General features: G+C 41.2%; 1 protein-coding gene across 6 annotated transcripts in view; it reads left to right on the top strand.

Annotated features, from left to right (window-relative positions):
• The first annotated feature begins 4,734 nt into the window (after positions 1-4,734).
• The window catches only part of ZZZ3 (zinc finger ZZ-type containing 3), a 61,267-nt gene continuing 47,217 nt past the window's right edge, over positions 4,735-18,784 (top strand). For 4 of the 6 annotated variants that reach the window (XM_080623368.1, XM_080623367.1, XM_080623366.1 and 1 more), the window contains exon 1: positions 4,735-4,859. The gene's annotated coding sequence lies outside the window, so the exon portion shown is untranslated. Of the gene's footprint in view, positions 4,860-5,151; positions 5,180-5,286; positions 5,365-18,784 lie in introns of those variants that run through there. The other 2 variants (XM_080623364.1, XM_080623365.1) reach the window with 2 other exon arrangements.

Here is an 18,784-nt window from a genome sequence, read left to right as displayed (position 1 = left end):
GCAGTCTGGATTAGATTGCCCCTACTTTAAACACACAGGTATAAAATGCAAATAAACACACTTAGGAAGTTATTAGTTTAACTGTTGTAATTGGCAACTTGCTTTTTCAACATGAACTATAACATCTTTCAGAACTATAGTCCACTCTGCAGTAGTCTGTGTGGGTTGCAAGACTCCTAAATTGTCTAATGTATGCCTCCGTTATCATTCTGTTTAATGGAGCTGAAAGTTTGATTTCCCTCCAACCTCGTCCTACCAAAAAAGAAGTCTCATACAACCAGACATTCCAAGCTTACGGCTGGAGTGGACTTACTTTGATCATACATTAGATACCAAATTGCACACTTATGATGGTATCAAATTTACCACAATTGCATTTTTCAATAATGATTTTAGTATTTTTTAAATCACTATATTTTACATGCCAACTTCCATAACTACTGTAAAGTCTTTGCCCAAGTAGTATTTGAAGTAGTGGAAATATTATTAAAACCAGTGTTTTGTTACTATAGAACTGAATTGATAGTATTGTAAATCTTAATAAAAGCTGTGGCAAATAGCCTGTAAGTCTGATGTAAACTGGCTACTGAAGCCACACCTTGGTGAGTCACTATGGGACGTCTTCAGGCAGAATTTTTTTTGTTTTTTTCTTTTTCACATTTAAACACAAAACAAAATTGTTTATCATTACTATTATTTATATACCTGAAGCATTTTGCTTCAGGTAAAACTGCGGAAAATGCTTTGTTGCTGATGATGATCTTGCAGGAAATCTAGCCTTTCTCATACTTGCTATTTACATATGGCAGCATGAAAGAAAATAAAAAGAAGGAAAAGAAAAAAAAGAAAAAAGGGCTTTCCAAGCAGTAGAGAGGCAGAACTGAGCAGCAAAACAGAGGACCTGTAACAAAATATGATGTGATTCTGTGTTAAGGATGCGTGTTTAAGCAAAAAATGGTCCTAACTTTTTCTTTTAGCTTAATAAAATCTTCCCTTTTTTAATTTGAAGTTATTTCCTGTAACTAGCCGTTGTTGGAGTTTTCTTGTCAAGAATGCAAATGCTGTTTCTTTTTTTCTTTCAGAAATATGTAAATACAAGATCCAAAGCAGCACTAACAAAATACCTACAATTATTGAGATGGTAATTAGTGCAGAGACTTTTGAGTGTTGGACTGAGCCAACTTGCATCTAGTCCAGAATGGTTTATTAGGTTTGGAAGTCTGACCCTATTGAACCTAATCAGGCTTGAGAAAAATTCTCTTTGCTCTTGTCAGGCCTTACTGTGCAGCCACTCGAGTAATTCCACACAACCAGCTTGTCCAATACCACTTCCCCTCAGTCGGAACACATGAGCCTGAGCTGAACTCTGGAGATGAATTCAGCTATAATCTTCCTTTTCCTGCATGCCCTTTTCTTGAGCCAGTGTGGACCTAGAGCTGTAGCCAAGAACATAAGCCCTGTTTTAACTGCAGTGTTGGGTAGCAAGCAGTAATAGCTTGCTAATGCTGTTCTTGGGGCACGGTGTAAAGATACCAGAGTAGCTGTTACAGAACTAACCTAGATTGTCTTTAGGATTAACATCTCAATTGTGCTGAGTTGTAAAGAGTGAACTGTGTTAATCTTTGTTCAGAAAAAGAAAACAACAAAATACTGACATTTAATAATAGGAGAAGCAACTGGGCGATTATGGATTGAGATAGGTAGAGACATGATGCTGCCACTGAAAGCATAAGCCATCCAACAGCTTCATCAAGCTGGATTTTGTGGTTTTGGGCTGTTCTCTATGCACAAACATGAGCTGAGGTTTCAGTGATGTGGAGGTATATAAAGCATCTCAGCTCCTGATTTTGTAGAAAATACTGACTTGGGAGAGGGGAACTGATGTAGTGTTTTTTAGCTTGTCCCATTGTAACATGCTGAAAAGCTGTCATTAAGACCAATTTTCCTTGATCAGAATAGTGGGTGGTTTGCAGTTTGTTTTGCTACCAGCATTGATGAGGCCAGAGAAGCTGTTAGCGCACTACGAGTAATACTCAAGGCTGCCCATAATAAATACAACTACCTGTTACTGGTACAAGATAGGCGCTGTAGCACAAAGGGAACTGCAGCTATGAGATTTAGGAATGTGATTTGGGTAGAGTGTAAGGAGTAAGGAAGACTGAGTCAAGTGAAAATACACTGAGGAAAGCAATGTGGTGCTGCTAGGCAAAAGCATATTCCTTTATACTTAGGAATTATTTAAAAGCTGCTATCAGATACTATGGAGAAGGGGCTGCAGCATAGCATGAGTGGATGAAAAAGAGATTTTGAACTGGGGGGACAAAAGAGTGGATGTAGAGCCCAGCCAGCTTAAAACAAAGCTGTTTTCTCCAGGTTCAAATGTAAATTCTCTTGGATGGAGGCTGTAGTAAACCTGCTTGATCTCAGACCTTACTACACATGGAGTACTTTTTTTACTTCCTTCTTTGCATATTGTTAATGCTTCCCTGGAAGGTTAGCTGAGCCAGACTGCTCTGTAGATACACAATGGCTGGATTCAATCCAGGGAAAAGCAGGGGGCACCTAGAGGTGGGGCAAGGGCCCCGGGAGTATCCCTTTCATTAGCAGGAGCCATTACCTGACACACCACATCATTAACAACAGTCGTTCTTTGTTATCATCCCGTAACTACGCATTACTGCTTCTGAAGCAAGATGGCAGAACATAATATCTAAGTTCTCCTCAGTGAATTCAAGGCAAATCGTGGTGCAGGGTGTGGTTAGACAATATAGTTCCACGGGTTTAATACTGTTGCCAAAAAGTTACTGCTGCCAAAAGAGGATTGTCCTGTTCCTCCCCTCTCCTGGCAAAGTTCCCTCACCTCCATCTCATATGCTGGCTCTCTTGTCGGTCTTCACAATGAGCCAGTGCAGCTTATTTTCTAGCTGAGAAGTAACACACCAGGAACACGAACAGTTTATTGGTGGTTTCAGAAGTCTGACTGGTTTTTACTCTGTGTGTAGGTGAGAGGCACGATGACTGTGGGGTAGGAAAGATGGGGGGAAAGAGTGCTGGCTCCTGTGAGGAGGCCATCGGGTTAGGTCAGCTCTGTTGCTCAACTGCACCTTTAAACCGCCTTGGGAATTTGGAAATAAACCTAAAAATGTAAGAAACCAATTGCTTTTGCACTGAAGCAGCCAAGAACCCTTGGTTCTACTGTGAAAGCACTATAACTTGTCTGAAATGCCAATGGTATCTTCAGCCACTGCAGCTGTTCAGCTAAATGAACGTATTTCTAAATGGATTGCGATTCCCAACATTTTAGTGCTTACAGGTGCTCCTGCAAAAAGCATCATTCCTCATTCAGATCCGGGCACACTGACAGAAGACTGACTGCATGAGAACAGTGGCACAGATTCAAGAACAAAAATTTCCTTCCCCCTCTTGTGGGATTTCAGTTGTTTTGACTCTGATCGCAGGAGAAGACGTCCAAGTCAGCAAGATGCAGGGAAAAGTGAGAACTGCTTGGGAAAGTGGAAAAACTACTGAGGTTTTCCTGCAGACTCTGGCATTGCAGAGTGAGTGTCTGTACGACTAGACTTCCAATTTGGGCAATTAGGACTTTATTAAATCTGCTTTCTTTATAAAAGTATCATTCGGTTGAATCAGCATACAGTCAGTAACTACCTTTAGACGCAGTTGAGAATATTCCTTAGTACTTGGTTTTCATTGCGTTACAAAAAACTGTTTTAGCCTAGGATTTTCTAGCAATTTGGCAAGTTAATTGTTCTGAGTGGAAATCTCCTTGAATGTCACAAACATTTAACAGGAAACTTTAGTCTTTTGTGTTTCTTGGCTACACGAAGCTCCTCAAAATGGATTATAACTGGTGTATCAATGTATGAGGAACAAAACAACGAGAGGTTACCAGGATAGTAAGAGATACAAGCCGTTCCTCTCTGCAGTGCAGAGGTGACTATCTGTTAGAGCAGGCTGGGTGTGTTAACTCATGTTAATCACACTCCTATTAGCAGAGAACCAGGCGGCACCAAAATAATACATTTGAAAGCCCGAATAGTTAATTTTTAGTCAAAGTCTGGAGGGTCCGAGTACCCACGGACCCTGTGCCTGAGGCGCTGCTCGGAGGGAGAGTCAGGAGAGAGCGTTGGAACTTGTTCAGGAGCTCAGCATCGCTTTAGTGGCACAAACCCGTCTGTGGAGGCAGGCGCGGGGACTGTAGAAGCAGAAGCAGCCCCGCAGGAACTGGAAAGCAGCGCTTCCAGTCAGCAGGACGCTGCCCCCGAGCCGCGCTCCCCATTGCCCTCCTCAGCGCAGCAAACCTGCAAGTCACCCAGCGCTAGCCGGCGCAGCGCGACTTGGCGCCGGAGCAGCCCGCCGGAGGGGGCGGCAGGGGGGCGGCCGTGGCGCTGCCCAGCGCGGCGGGAGCACGCACCGCCGCCAGGGCTGCGCCGCTCTCCTCCTCTCGCCTCAGCCGCCCGCGAGCGGCCCCATCCCTCAAGGCGCTCCTCCAGACACCTGCCCCAGCGCACAGGGGCACGTCCCGCCCCGCAGCCGGCCCTCCCCTCGGGGCACACCCGGCCCCCGCCCGAGGGCAGCGGGCCGCCCCCCCGGCCGTTGGCCTCGGTCGCGGGCAGGCCGGGCCGAGCGCCTCCGCCCTCTGCCAGCAGGCGGAGCTGCAGGGAGCGGGTCCCCGCCGCAGCGGCTGGAGGGGGAGGGGAAGGAAGCGGAAGGAGCCGCCGCCGCGCTGAGGGGAGCAGGCGCTGTGCGGAGCCGCCGCCGCTGCCTGGTGCGGGCGGCACGGAGGGAACGAACCGCGCACGGGGCCGCGCGGGCCGGCCGCGCCGAGGAGCGGGCGCCAGGTGAGGGCTCGGGCCCGGGCGCGGGCCCGGCCCCGGGGGAAAGGGGGGACCCGGATGGTGCCGAGTTCGGAACCCGCGAAGGGAGGGGGCAGGAGGAGGAGAAGGAGGGAACGAGAGGGGGGAAAGCCCCCACGTGACCAGCGCGTGCGGGGAGGAGGTGGCGGCTCGCGCGCCCTGTTCGAATCAGCTGGCCAGCGGCGGCGCCTCGCGCGCGTGCGCGACGGCCCCGCCCCCTTCCCCGGCGTTACGTGTGCGTCCGTGCGCGCGCCCGGCCCGGCGGGGCCGGGGACATGTGCGCGGCGCCGCGGCCGCCATATTGGGTCTGAGCTGAGTGCGGGCGGCGCGCGCGCGCGGGTCCGGGCCGGGTCGGGTCGCGGGGTGGGGGGCTGGGGAGGGGAGGGTTGTGGGGGAGGAGTGCGAGGGGGAAGGGAAATCTCGCGAGGTCACGCGGCCCCTGCGGGAGCGGGCCGGCTGCGGGATGGCGGCGCGGCGCTGGGCGTGCTGGGTAATGGTAACGGGGGCCCGGGGGGCGGGGACCCTGGGACCAGCCTCCTCCCCGCCGGCGTGCCCCGGGCCACAGGGGGAGCGGGGCGGGGTTGGGCGCCCCGGGGAAGCGCGACTTGTTCCGCTCTGCTCCCTCCTCCCACCCGCCCCGGCCCTGCCCCGCCTCACCTCAGATCACCTCGCGCCTGCCCCTCGCAGTGCCCGCGCCGCAGCCTCCTCCCCGACCCCCCTCGCCTTTTGCTCTCCACAGGAGCGCAGGCGGCGCGGGCTGGGTCGTGTCCCATTGCTTGCTCCGTGCTTCTCCTCCTGCTTCCCCGCCGCCTCAGCTCTCGCGTCCGGGGCCCGCCAGCCATGGATGTCGGGCAGAGCCCCCTCGTGTGCCCCTTGATTGTCCCCCGCTGTCCTCCTATATCTATCGCTTCAGGACAGGGGGCCCAGCTTCCCCGCGCTGACTTGGCTGTGCTCGTGCAGACTTGCGGACTTGACTCTGGCTGCTTAATGCTCTCGCAGGTTCCGCTCTGTGTTAACATCCAGAGGTGCCTGGGCCCTTCCTCGACCAACGTGTGCAGCCCTGGTTCATTCTCTTGCCTCCCACAGGCACTTTATGGTGTTTCGGCTGTCTCGGCTTGCTTTTCACACCTGCCCTGTGCTGTTGCTTCTGTACCCATTCAGGTTCCTGCTATTGAACCCAAGCTGCTCCTGCCCTGCAGAATGCTGATATTTAAGGATACAGGGTTCCAAAAAGAGAGATATTTAACATTCCAAGTCTGATCTCTTTTGAGGCTATATGTCTCATTATATACCAGACTTTTAAAATGCATTTCTCTTCTGTACTTGGAAAAATAATTCTAGTAGTATCTGTGTCCCAGCTCAGCAATATCCCTTTTGTCTCCTAGTCCTGATGTCTCTTAAGGGAGAGCATCTAGTTCTGCTTTTTTCTCATGGTGTCTTGTATACCGTCCTTGATTATCCAGGAGTGCTGGCAGTTTTTGTAGTCTTGGAGTGTAACTCTGCCTTTTACTAATCTGGTTTTAGGCTGTCACATAAGTGGTACAGAATTTCTATAAAAGAGTATGTTCCTTAGGCTTTGAAGTCTCAAGCTTTATTTTGGAAGCATGTTCGCAGTTATTATTAAACAATTGTAGTAGCTCTTCAGTGGTTGTTCATACATTTGCATGTTTTCCATTGATAATTATTGCTGTACTAATAACACAGTGATCATTTACTGAGACTTTTAAGGTGAAGCTCTGAGTGTACTCTGTATTTCGCATTAAATGCTAACTTGGGCAACCTCTTGAGCATATGTTTTTTGGGTGTATTTCTAACCTATGGTTAGATATTATGCTTCTGCCCCTCCTAGCTGCTACAAGGGATGGTGATACAGTAAGAACTGGTAGTTTTGGGGTTAGCAAAATCTTATTGCTTTCATAAGCAAGTATAAATTTATAGGAAATAAGTTGACAAATTACTGTTGCTCTTTGTTTTCAAGTATCTTTTAATCTTACTGTACTTGCAGATTAATAATATTAGTATTTGCTTAATCAGAATTGGAAAAGAGTTCACTTAATGTAAAAATTATGGTGTGTGTTAAACAGTAGAAATGGAAAATGCAGTTCTTTTGAAGTAAAGAGTATGTGGTAAAATATCAGGTGAAATTTTCACCCAGTTGAACTCACTCATGAAACTCCCATTGCCTTAGAAGGGGTTAGCAGTTAGTAATTTACTTCATCCTGTGACTTCTAGCAAGTCGTTCAGAACCTGAATAACTTCGGTTGCAGGCTTTCTTCAGCACTGCCATGCTTATTACATAAGAACATTCTGTGTCTTGAATTTACAGTAGGTTGGAGGTTTTTTTGTGGAGTGTTACAAGTACAACTCTGTGTCAGTGAGGAGCAGCAATTATGACATAAAATTGAAATACTGTTGATAATTTATGTGTCTAATTATTTAGTCCAATATAGGTAGTTGTTGCAATTCTCAGTTGTACAGCTATTAACTGAGATGATTTTCCCTTTGCATTGCATACTCGATGTGTATAATTACTAAGAAATAAGCTGTATTAAATAGCTTAGTTACTAAGCTATTTATTCATGAAATTCTGTCATATGTTTTGTCTCATAATTTTTACCATTTCTGGAGAAAGAGAAATAGCAAATTGGATTTTTGAGCTCAGTGTTATTACAGATTTAATGTCAAAAATATCTAGCTCTCTATTTCAGAAAATTTGGGAATGTATCCTAGTATGGGCTTCTGTTCCACAGCTGAACAGCATGTGGTTTCTCTGATATTTATCAGTTTATGACATACTTACACAGTGAGATTCCAGTCTGCTCTTCATAGTTTCATACAGAATGAAGGCTTTATTCTCAAAATATTTCTGAGGGACTTAAAGATTTTTATTTTTTACTTCTGGTTCTTCCAGCTTATTCTAGGTATTTGGATTAGGTTGACTTCTGGTCAGTAAGAGAGTAAGAGTTATCTCGTGGACACAAGGTGGAGAGACTTGGCAAGTTGAAACTGAAGGCCTTGCAGTCTGCCCTACTTTCAGTTATGTTTCTTTTTCTTTTTCTTTTTTTTTAAATTAGTCTGTCATGTTTGAAAACCTCTCTTTAAAGGCTTTAGGGCTGATCTACTGGGGTTTGATTAGTTTTGGTATTTCCAGAAATTAAAATTCTTTGTGGGAGCTAGTGATACAGGTCTCCCTGTTCATAAAGAACGAGACTCACAGGAGAGAACTTATTTCTCAAGTGTTCAGCACTTCCTTATAGCCATAGAATTACATTGTGCTTGCAGTTCTAGAAATGCAGTACTGTAAAACCTGTTGTTCTCTTTCTTTAGGGTTGGTTTAAACATACTTAGATTATTCCAGACAGATATTTGTAGAACTTGTCCTTAAACACCTTGAACAAGAAAAATTTTGCTACCTCTGTAGGCGGGAGTGAAGTTGCAGAAAGCGAGAAACTTTCTCACTTCTGTAGTGAGAAAGGTGGGTTTTTTTTAGTTTCCAAATTAAGTGTTCTTTGCTGGAAATCAAGCTGCTGATTATAAGAACTTGCTTCTGGTAAACTTTACACTCTTAACACTTAACGGTATATTGTTCTCCTTTTAAGAGCATTGTAAATACAGCTTCTAGTTGAACACCTGCCTTGGTTGTAGAAGAACCATCATGAGAGTTTGTTTTAGTTTTGTGAAAACCCTCTGCTGGAGTAACTCATAAAACAAGAAATGCAAAGTTGAACACTAAGTAGTGTTCAGTGCTCTCTTTCTTACTGAATAGTTTTTCAAACAAAAAGACTTTAAAAAAACCCTCTGATTAAGTGCAGCTTTGTAATCAAAACATTTGGGTTTGTAGCATAGTAGGTTGGTAATTTTTACAGTTTGTGTTCAAAATTTTTTTATTAGTTAACAGTTTGCATTTAACTACTCTCCCTTATGCAGGCAATTGTCATACGAGAGTTTTTTATGTCATCAGACAAAAAGCTTAGTAACTTATAATAACTATTCTTTAAAGTTACTTTGATGTTTTGATGCTTACAATGAATTCAGTTAAATGTAGAAATACGAAAAGGTCAGCTAGTCCAGTCCTCTGCCCTTTGGAATTGTACAGAGATCATTCCATCTGATGACAAAGTTACTCTTTTTTGTTGCTTGTTTCAGCAGCTCATCTTCCTTTAGTTAAAGTTTTACCTGATACTCAATTTAAATATTTCTGCTTTGCGTTAAGCTGATTGCTTTGTGTCTTGTTGCTTCAGAAATCAGTTGATTGTCCTTGTGGCAATTCTTTATATGTTAGATTGCCATCAGCTGCTCTCCATTTTTTCTGGTCTGTTGAACTTCATCATAGGACATAGGAATATGAATGTTGGCAACATAGACAATTTGATTGTTGAAGATTTTAAAGTTGTTTTTATTCAGTCTTAAATACAGTTTTGATTAGTGAGTGAACATGGTGCCAGACAAACTAGAGGTAAAAAGGGTAAAAGCTTACCTTTGAAAGAATAGGTCAGTAGTAGAGCAGTGGGATTTTGTCCGTCTGTTTTGGCTGTGTTGTGAGGAATATGTGATTTATGGCCCTAAAATGCAGTTATATGAACCTTTTCAAAACACTTATTTTAATTTGAAAATTTAAAAGTCAAAAGAAAAAGATTCTTCATTGTGAGGGTAGTGAGACACTGGGACAGGTGGCCTGGAGAAGTTGTGGCTGCCCCATCTCCAACAGTGTTAAAAGCCAGGTTGGATAGGGATTTGGGCAACCTGGTCTAGTGGAAGGGGGATGGAACCCTTCCAACCTAAACCATTCTGTGATTCTTGAGAGTTTGCCCATTGCTACATAAATGGTAAAACATCCTGCATTTTGTTGTTGTTTTTGTTGTATTTGTGTATGCATGCACATAAGATCTGAATTTTTCAGAGCTAGTAATTTTCTTTTGTGACTTGAAGTGTCTCGGTAGTATTTCTAGTATAGGGAAGAAAAACAGGGAGATAGCCCAAATTCAAAATTGGAGGAGCTATGCAATTGTGTTACTGTGCGACATACAAATACATTAAAGGGGGAGGAGCGTGGTAGAGCCTCCCCTGTATATTTGTGTTTGAAAGATACTCTGCCTGTACAGTAGTGTTAGGAATTTTATCTCCACAGCTAAAGAATCTAGAAACAACAAAAATAGATACTGTCAGAGAAGATTTGCCATGCTGATTAATTACCTAATTAAAGGCCTTAAGGATATTTCAAATTGAAGTCATGAATTGAGTGGAATTGTGCAGGTGTACTTTCTGAATTTAATCCTGTTTAATATTTCAATTTGTGACCTAGAGAGCATATTTACTAACTGCTGGACGGTGCAAATGTGGGAGGGAATACAGGCATTAGAGTGTGAAATGGTCTTGACAAATTGGATGAATGGTCTGAACTATATAGGATGCAGTTCAGTAAAAAGAAACACAAAATAATATGTTTGGGTAGCAACAATAAACTTAAATATGATGAGAAGCAACTGACTGGGTGACAGTTCTGCAAATAAGCGGCTGTATCACAAAATGAACACAAAGGAGTCATGACAATTCTATATAAAAGCAAGAGTCATATTGGGATATATGAACAGGATTGAGTGTAAGATATGAAATTTGTGTGCGGTACTCATCGCAAGGCTGCAGATGATGTACTGTCTCCATTTTTGTTACTCGAAACAGATTTGGACCAACTGAAGAGTGGAGAAGAGTTGCAGTAATGACCTTTACGGAGAGCTGAAAGAATTGCGCTTGTTTAGTCTATTATAGAGGTGGGGAGATAATAATAGGCTTCAATTATGGTAAAGGTTGCTGCAGAGAAGAATGTAGTAAACTGTTCTCTTCAGGTAGGATAAGAAATTATGGTCCTAAGAGCAAAAAAAGGAAATTTTGATGTTAGGAAAAGCTTCCCAGCTCTATGGACAGATAATCACAGGGTTAAATATCTGAGAGGGGTAAGAAATATCTGTTGCTGAAAGTGCTGTAGAAAAGGTTAAATAACCTCCTTTTAGAGGTGGTTTATGTATAGTTGGTCTGTCCTTGGCAGGGAGTTAGGATTACTTGTCAGGTAATGAGGTCTCTCCACATTTTTATGATTTTTGTAATTTTGCTCACCATGATTTAAACAACAAAGCTTCGTGGTCCAGCAAAAAAAAAAAACAACCAAAACCAATAATCACAGAATCACAGAATCCCAAGGGTTGGAAGGGACCTCAAAAGATCATCTAGTCCAACCCCCCTGCAAGAGCAGGGTAACCTAGAGTACATCACACAGGAACTTGTCTAGGCGGGCCTTGAATATCTCCAACGTAGGAGACTACACAAGCCCCCTGGGCAACCTGTTCCAGTGCTCTGTCACTCTAATGTGTCAGTTTGTAAGATATAGGGGTTTCTTAAAAAAAAAAAAATTCTTTTTTTATAAAGCATTTTTATAGCCTTCTATAACAATATTGAAGATAACTTTGATAAGAGTCTTCTTTGTGGATTTAATATCTTTGACTAACCTTTATGTGTTTGGGGTTGTTTCTATGATCCAGTAGAAATAAACTAAGCCAGAGTCAAGAGTCTTTCAAGAAGACTTCTTTGAAGAGAAGCCGTTTAAAAGATTAAGTCTAGGAAGCCAGGGAATCAGGTGTGTTCCAGTTTCTGAAACAACAAATCATGTGACTTCTTCTTCTTTCTGTATAATAGAGACAGCAGTCATTATGTATGATATGTATTTCGAGGGATAATCATTGCATATAAAATATTTTCATGTTCCTGAAGGGTTTGTTATATAAATATGAAGTTACTTAAAATTGGTTTGTGTTCCATGAATTAGAAATACATTTTAGTCTTTCATGGTCATTACTGTGTAATAGTCATAGTACTAAAAAGCCTAAATAGAAATGTAGTCTTTCTACTGCATATACTGGTGCTGGTTTTAAACACAATTTATCCTGTGAGATTTTTTAAGTGATTTAAAAATATTTGATTAAATTGGAAGAACTAACCTGGACACAAATCAAATGAGTTGTTAAAGCTTTTTAAGGTTAAAAGTGCTGGACAGTTTGATAAAGCTGTGTTTTGAACCATGTTCAGTTACTTACTTACTTTTTCTGTTCAAAATCAACTGCCGACATTCCATGTGATCTTGTTCAAGCTTTTCTGATCTTTGACAAAGCTGCCATGGGCTTAATGAGACATGAAGGATAGGCTCTGTGTCGTGTAATATGTGCTCTGTAGTTAGGAAAAGGGTTAAAGTGAAACAAATTCAATCACATTCTCAACATTTAAAAAGAGTTTGGAGAATTTAGATAAAATAATGCTTCCAATCTATTACTGCTTAATTGTAATCAGGCTTTCAGCACATTTTACATCTCACCAATGATATGGATTAAATTTTAGGGGTATCATCATTCTGTTGTAATTGATGGGAAATTGTCACTAAAACATTGAGAAACAAAGTGTTGGTAACTGCATAGCTCTGGTTTTAAGTCCTGATACAGTGTTTGTCTCTGTTCAGTTGCAGCTGCAGCAAGACATACATTGGAATTTAATTCTTAATGGTTTTGTATACTTCAATTAAATAACTGTGATCTCAAAGCTGTTAATGAGAATCCTGGTTCTAAAGATCAATTCTAAGTAACAATGCAGACACTGTTCACTATGTTAGAATTATGTCAGAAAAGAAATTTGTTCCTTTCCTCGAATATTTTAAGTCTTCCAGGGATTTTCCTTCTATTTATTGCTGTAGTACAGAGGCTTTTTTGTAGAGTGTGATAAAAGGGTCACAGTATTTCATGCAGTAAGGGCACAAAGGCTTAAGTCTTAGGCAGAGACAGATGTACCTATTCCCTAAGCTCCACCTGAAGAGCTGAAACTGAGGAGAAATTGTCAGAACTGTGTGAAAAAGGCTATTTTAACCTGGAGTTTGGAGAAGCGTTTCTTGCAGAGGGGACTGGGGGAGTCTATAGGCGGTAACTGACTGAAAGACTTGGAGTGGGAATCTGTTAACATTCCAACAAATGCTGGGGTTTGTTTGCTTTTTTAAATCTCTTTTCCAAGTGCACGAAATTCCTTTGGCAACTTTAAAAATAGTATTTTATTAATGATTCTCATGTTAGAATGTGTTGATATGTGTTTTCCACCCATTACCTTCTTATTGGCTAGATATACTTGATTATATTGCTTTTGTTAGTAACTGCTCTGCTAAATTGTCACTTGAAAAGATTTGACAATGTTTTGGTGCTTTGCTGTGCTGCCAGCACTGTTCTTCGGGTATTTCCTCAAAAGCTAGGCTTCAGGAAAAAGGAAGCTAACCAGATGTTGTCAGTTATTTTCAATCATAAGTCTGCAATTTCATGGTGTTTTTTTGTGTCAACTTTGTAGAAATTCTGCTATATCCAGTGCACTGCAGAAAAACGCAGGAAGACTGAAGAAGCCATTATTCACAGTATCATTGTGGAGGCTGCAGCAGTAACTGAAAAGTGCAGTTACTTGTCATACATGCTTGCATAGTTTTGAGGAAGTGGTTTCTAACAGAACAAAGTGTAGTTACCTCATTTCTCACCAGTTACCTCATTTCTCATCATTCTGAGAATTTGTCTGGATCAATTGGGAATCCACTGATCCTTTATTAAGAGGATTCCTACCATACTTCATATGGAAAGGTTCTCCACATAGCTGCCACCTCACAGCCAGTGCTGAAAAGGACAATGAGAAACATTTACTCTTTGTCTGATGTCCTAGTGCAAACAAAGCTCATCCTCCCATCCTAAAGTGAAGTCCTTTTCAGATTTCTTTTCTGACTTCACAAACGATTTCAAGACTTTTTAGGTACTAAGTCATATCTCAGTGTAGTTCTTGAAATGTGGTTTTAAGGTCTTAGTTGTTGAACCAAAGAGAATTCTGCAAATCCTCAAGAATCCTCTATATTTTACTCTCATAAATGAATTGCTTTATGGAGTAGAGTTTGCTGTCAGGACCATTGAAATTATCCAACTCTGTAAGTGTGAAGGAACAGATTTATTGATGTTAAGATACAGGCAGTCTTTTGTTGTTGTTTTATGACCACCCCTGAAAAAAAAAACCTAAACAAACAGCAAACCACACCAACAATATAGGTAAACCATTTCTTGTGAATACTTGTTGATTTCAGTTAGGTCACTCATGATCTGAAAATATCCCCGGTTAATTACAGCCTGGAAGTGGTTTTATTGAAACTTGCTCTATTGCATGGAGGGTTTTGGTTTTTTTTCGACTCTTTCCAAAATCCTGATGTAGAGAGTGAATCTTTTGCAGGGATATGGTGCTAAAGACAGGCCAGATAGTGTCATATTATACAGTGTGACATGTCACTGATTTTTTCCACTTGAGAGGTAACTCAGGTGATCAGACCTTTGTGTCCTGCTGTTAGGATATAGCTCGTGATTGAATTTAGCTGCAGTTAGATCAGCTGGCTTTTTAAACTGTTGCTAGATTGTTTTATGTCTGCATTTACTTGGCCGAAGAAATTCTCCCAAAGAAACTGTGCCAAAAGGTCAGGAGATTCTCCATGAGAAAGAGGAGAGCTATGGAAGGGCTTACTGTGTAATATTCTTGGCACCATTTTCAGTTTTGATTCATATGTCACTATAGCTTTGTTCTATGACTTGTACTAAATAATCATGTGGATGTTTCTTCTCATTCCATCTGTCATTTCAGTAGACCTCACTTACAGAAGTAGGGTGGGTTAGAAACTAAGATCCTGTTTGCTTATCCTCCCTTAAACGTGTCCTTTACTATGCGTGGGCTCTATTACAGCTTCCCTAGTCTATTAGCTCTTGCTACTGCTTTGATAGAGAAGTTTGCTTTTCTTATACTTAGAAGTTAAGTTCTGTTGAAGTCTGGACAACTGTTTCTTTTTGACCTTTTCTGACTGTATTTTCCATAATGAGAAAATGTTGAAAAGAGCCTAAGGGTTTGAATCAGTAACAAATCAGAAGATAGGTGGTCTGGTTTTTTTTCTCCTCTGATGCCTTTTTTGTGCCTCAGGTTCTGTCAGTGAAGACTTGCATCAACTGCGTATCAGTTAGATTTTCAGTAGAATTTTAACAGTTTTGTGTTTGAGTGAAGAGTAAAACAGACTGAAAATAAACCAGGTAATGCTGTGACCTCTGCTTTGCAGAAGCAGACATGGAAGAATGTTTCCACAAGGAGTTCACAATTCCAGTATAATACAGGTTATAGCTGGACAATAGAGGTAGATGGAAACATTTAAGATGCTTAAATTATTTCTTGTTCATCAGTTATAAAATATTTTTATCCTTCTCATGGAAGATTGGAGTTCCAGGTTAAGAGAAGTAACTGTGCTTCTTACACTTAGAAAACAAGAGCATCTCAGGGAGAGCCTGAGAGTAAGGCTTCATATTACAGCCAACCCGATCCAGTGACTGTTACCAAAATACAGAGTTGTGACTCCCGCTTTCCACTGGCACCTGTGCTCATTTGACCATGACAGTAAGCCTGTTCAGGGAGCTAAACCAGCAGAAAAATAATGGCTCTTTTGTACGGATCTGTATTTTCTAAATCAGCTCATTGTGAGATTGGATTGAGTACTAAAGCAGATACATGGGAAAAATCAAGATGATGCGCCTGAGAGTTACCAGGGAGTGGGATTGTTCTTTGTAGATTAAATCACTTAACAGTAAAATGAAACCTCACCTGGGAAATCTTGTTGGAAAATTAAAGAGGAATGCTTGAAGGCTCACCAGAATGTGAATCAACCCTGTTGATAAAGAGTGAGGTGATAGCTAGGTGTGGCATGGTTTGATGTGTTATAAAAGAATAGGGATGGTGGTGCCTTGCACAAATCAGTAAACTAAGGAAATGCTCTTTGGAGAAGTATCTAAATGGATACGAGTGGAGCAGGGATAGAGGAAAGAGCATTGCATTAATTAGGATGCAAAATGCTGAGATCCTCATGAGGGTTACCCACTTGGGATAACAGTGGAAACCTTTTCAGCTGACTCCTGAAAGCAGGTTCAGACATTAAAAAAGGTGTTCATCATTGGATCTTTGCAACCTTCATTGCCAGCGAATGTGTAACCTTCAACATAGGTATAACATACTGGCAACAACATACTTCTGATTATTATTCTGTTAACTCAAACATGGATTTGCAAGGATAATCCAAACGGTATGCATGCAGAACTCCAGAAAGGAAGTAGTGCCATCTTGGCTGGCACATGATTTAAGAGAGGGATTTTTTGTCAAAATAGGCGGGTATTTAGAATGTTAGAAGAAGATGGCCAGTTGTTAATTTCCATCAGCGTTAATTTCCATCAGATGCTTATAGAGTAGTGATAATAAAATTATTTCAGTAATTGCAGTAAAAAAAAAACAACTCTATTCTGATACTAGTCTAGAGATAATACAAATCTGACTCAAGAGTGGTGAAATCAAGAGCCATTAGAGTTGTAGAAGGATCTCACAAAACAGAACGGATGGGTGATAAAACAGAACCAGAAGCTTATTTTCAGAAATGTGAAGTAATGCATAAGAATAAAATAACTTCATGCAAAAAACACCAACCCTGACTTTAAATCAGCTGTTACTGCTCAGGAAAGGGTTCTGATAGACATTTTTGTACCAACATCAACTCAGTTTTCACTAGCTGTCAAAAATAAAAAAAGCACTGAGTATTATTAGAAAGGGGGCATAACACAAAACATTACTATTCTATGGTAAAAATCCATGACATACATAGGCTATGCTTTGAATATGATTATCCTGCAGTGATCTGTCTTCTAGACTTAGTACAGAAAAAGGCAACAAGAATAATCAAACGTTTGGGATGGTTTCTGTATGTGGAATACCGAGAAGATAAACCAAATAAAATAGCCAGTAATCCCAGGAGTGCACAGCAAAGGTATGTCCTCAGGTCTGCCGTGCCATACTTAGTCACCGTTATTTCAGTACTTTCTTTGTTTCTAGGTACAGTGAAACTAATTTTTAAAGGGGGGGACACCCTTATGTTTGGGGTTTTTTTTCCCCTCCTGTTACCAAGAAAGGAATTTGTTTAACTGCTTATTGCCCGAGGAGAGATAATATATCATTAAGTGATGAGGGCTTTGTGTAGTCAAGATACAGCAAAGGCTGCTTAGGGGCTATATTCTTACTGTATTTGTTTTTTTTTTTAATGGTTACAGCATTATGCTGTGGTTAATACAGTTGTTCGTAGCTGAATAATTTAATTACGTAATTTTATATAGAAATTTTAGATATTCTCTAAAAGGACTTCCATTTTTTGGTAATATTTTAGAAGAGGTTAAGCAGTTTTATGGGTGGCATGTAAATTACATTTGTTAAATTAATCCTTACTTAATACTTGATATCAGCTCTTCCTAAGTAAGGAAGGAGCATAGCACTTGGTTTGACATACCACTGTTAAATTCCTTAGAATAGTTTGAAAAAACTGTGCCTTAGAAAGGATCAGTAAAGCTTTTTTAAGACATCACTGGCAAACTGTAAGTGATTTATTCTTAGAAAAGCTATGTAGTTTTCTGCTTGATATCTTTGTAAACGCAGATGTGCATACGACTGTTAAAGTGAAGGAATGTGATTTCTTTCTTTTTAACTGCTTTCATTGATTATTTTCAAATTCATACTATAAAGATTCCAAAGCGTACATATGGCAAACTGGGAAAGCTACTGGCCAAATTTGTTTTGGTCTTGTAAGAAATAAACATGTGGAGTAATCAGATCTCTGAATCTCTATAACTGAATGTTTCAGAGAGATGAAAATCAGAAAAAAGTCCATTTTACATTATGTTTGTGTAAGTCAATATGAAAAGTCATAGTAAATAACTTAGATGTTTAGTCTAAGTTTTATCTAATGACTTCAGATTGGAAGTTTTGAAATGTGTTTTCATTCGATACAGCATGTGGCCAACCTGGTGTGCATTTCAGAGGCCAAGCCCCTGCTTGTAGGGGGTAAGAACTCAACTGCAAGTGCAGATTTTATACTGCTGTGATGGGTTAGCCATTTAGGAAACTAACTGAGCTCGGCAATCTGCTCATGTTTGCTTAGAATAGGTATGGAAACTGTGTAATTCACACTTTCTGACCCAGCTTCTGGCAGCTCCTTACTGTTGCCTGAATCTGATAAAATATGCTGAAGGTAGATGGTAGCTCTCTTTTCCTTTGTTCTTCTGCTTTGAGAAATTCTCTAGTGGCTGGCCCTGGAACTTGAATAGCCTTTTAATGTTCCGTCAGTCCCTTTACATCCTGTTACAGGGTAATTGCAATGAATGATAGGATGAGCATCTCCTCTTTACTTTTTTGAAAGAGATATCATTAAGAATTTTACCATAGCCAGACATGTATTTTTATATAAAATGTAAAATGCTCTAATTGTTATTTTTATTAAAATATGGTCATAGTTTGCAGTGTATGATTGAATTAATAACTGCTGAAGTATAAAATCAGTGAAATATTATTGTAGTCACGCTGTCAGGGTCTGATTGAAGAAAAACCCCAGTGCTGGACCATGTTTCAGTTTGTGATCCCAAGAGTGAAATTAAGACACAAACGAGGTCAAGTACCATAATCGGACAGTTTGTTTATCACTAATTACAAAAAGACAGTTATTGTAAAAAAGGGAAATTATTGTAATAAAGGGAATAGCCATAGGACAGATTGGAAAAAAGGTAGAAAATGAAGCCAAGAGTTCGGGATGCAGAGAGGGAGAGAGAGATAGTTACCACTGTGGATCCAGCAGTGTTCCGGGGATCCATTGTCATTGTCATTGGTGGTGGTTCTTCAGGGTTCGTAGTCTCATAGTATCAGTGGAGTGTCCCCCAAGAGCCCGTCGTCAGTGTGTGTCCTCATGGAGGTGTCCTTCTGGAGTCCCCTTGAAGGTACCCATTTTGGCGGTGTTTTACTCTCCCTTT

Source organism: Psittacula echo (assembly GCF_963264785.1).
Source record: "Psittacula echo genome assembly, chromosome: 7".
NCBI classification, from domain to species: Eukaryota; Metazoa; Chordata; class Aves; order Psittaciformes; family Psittacidae; genus Psittacula; species Psittacula echo.
This window is presented reverse-complemented; position numbering and strand designations above follow the sequence as displayed.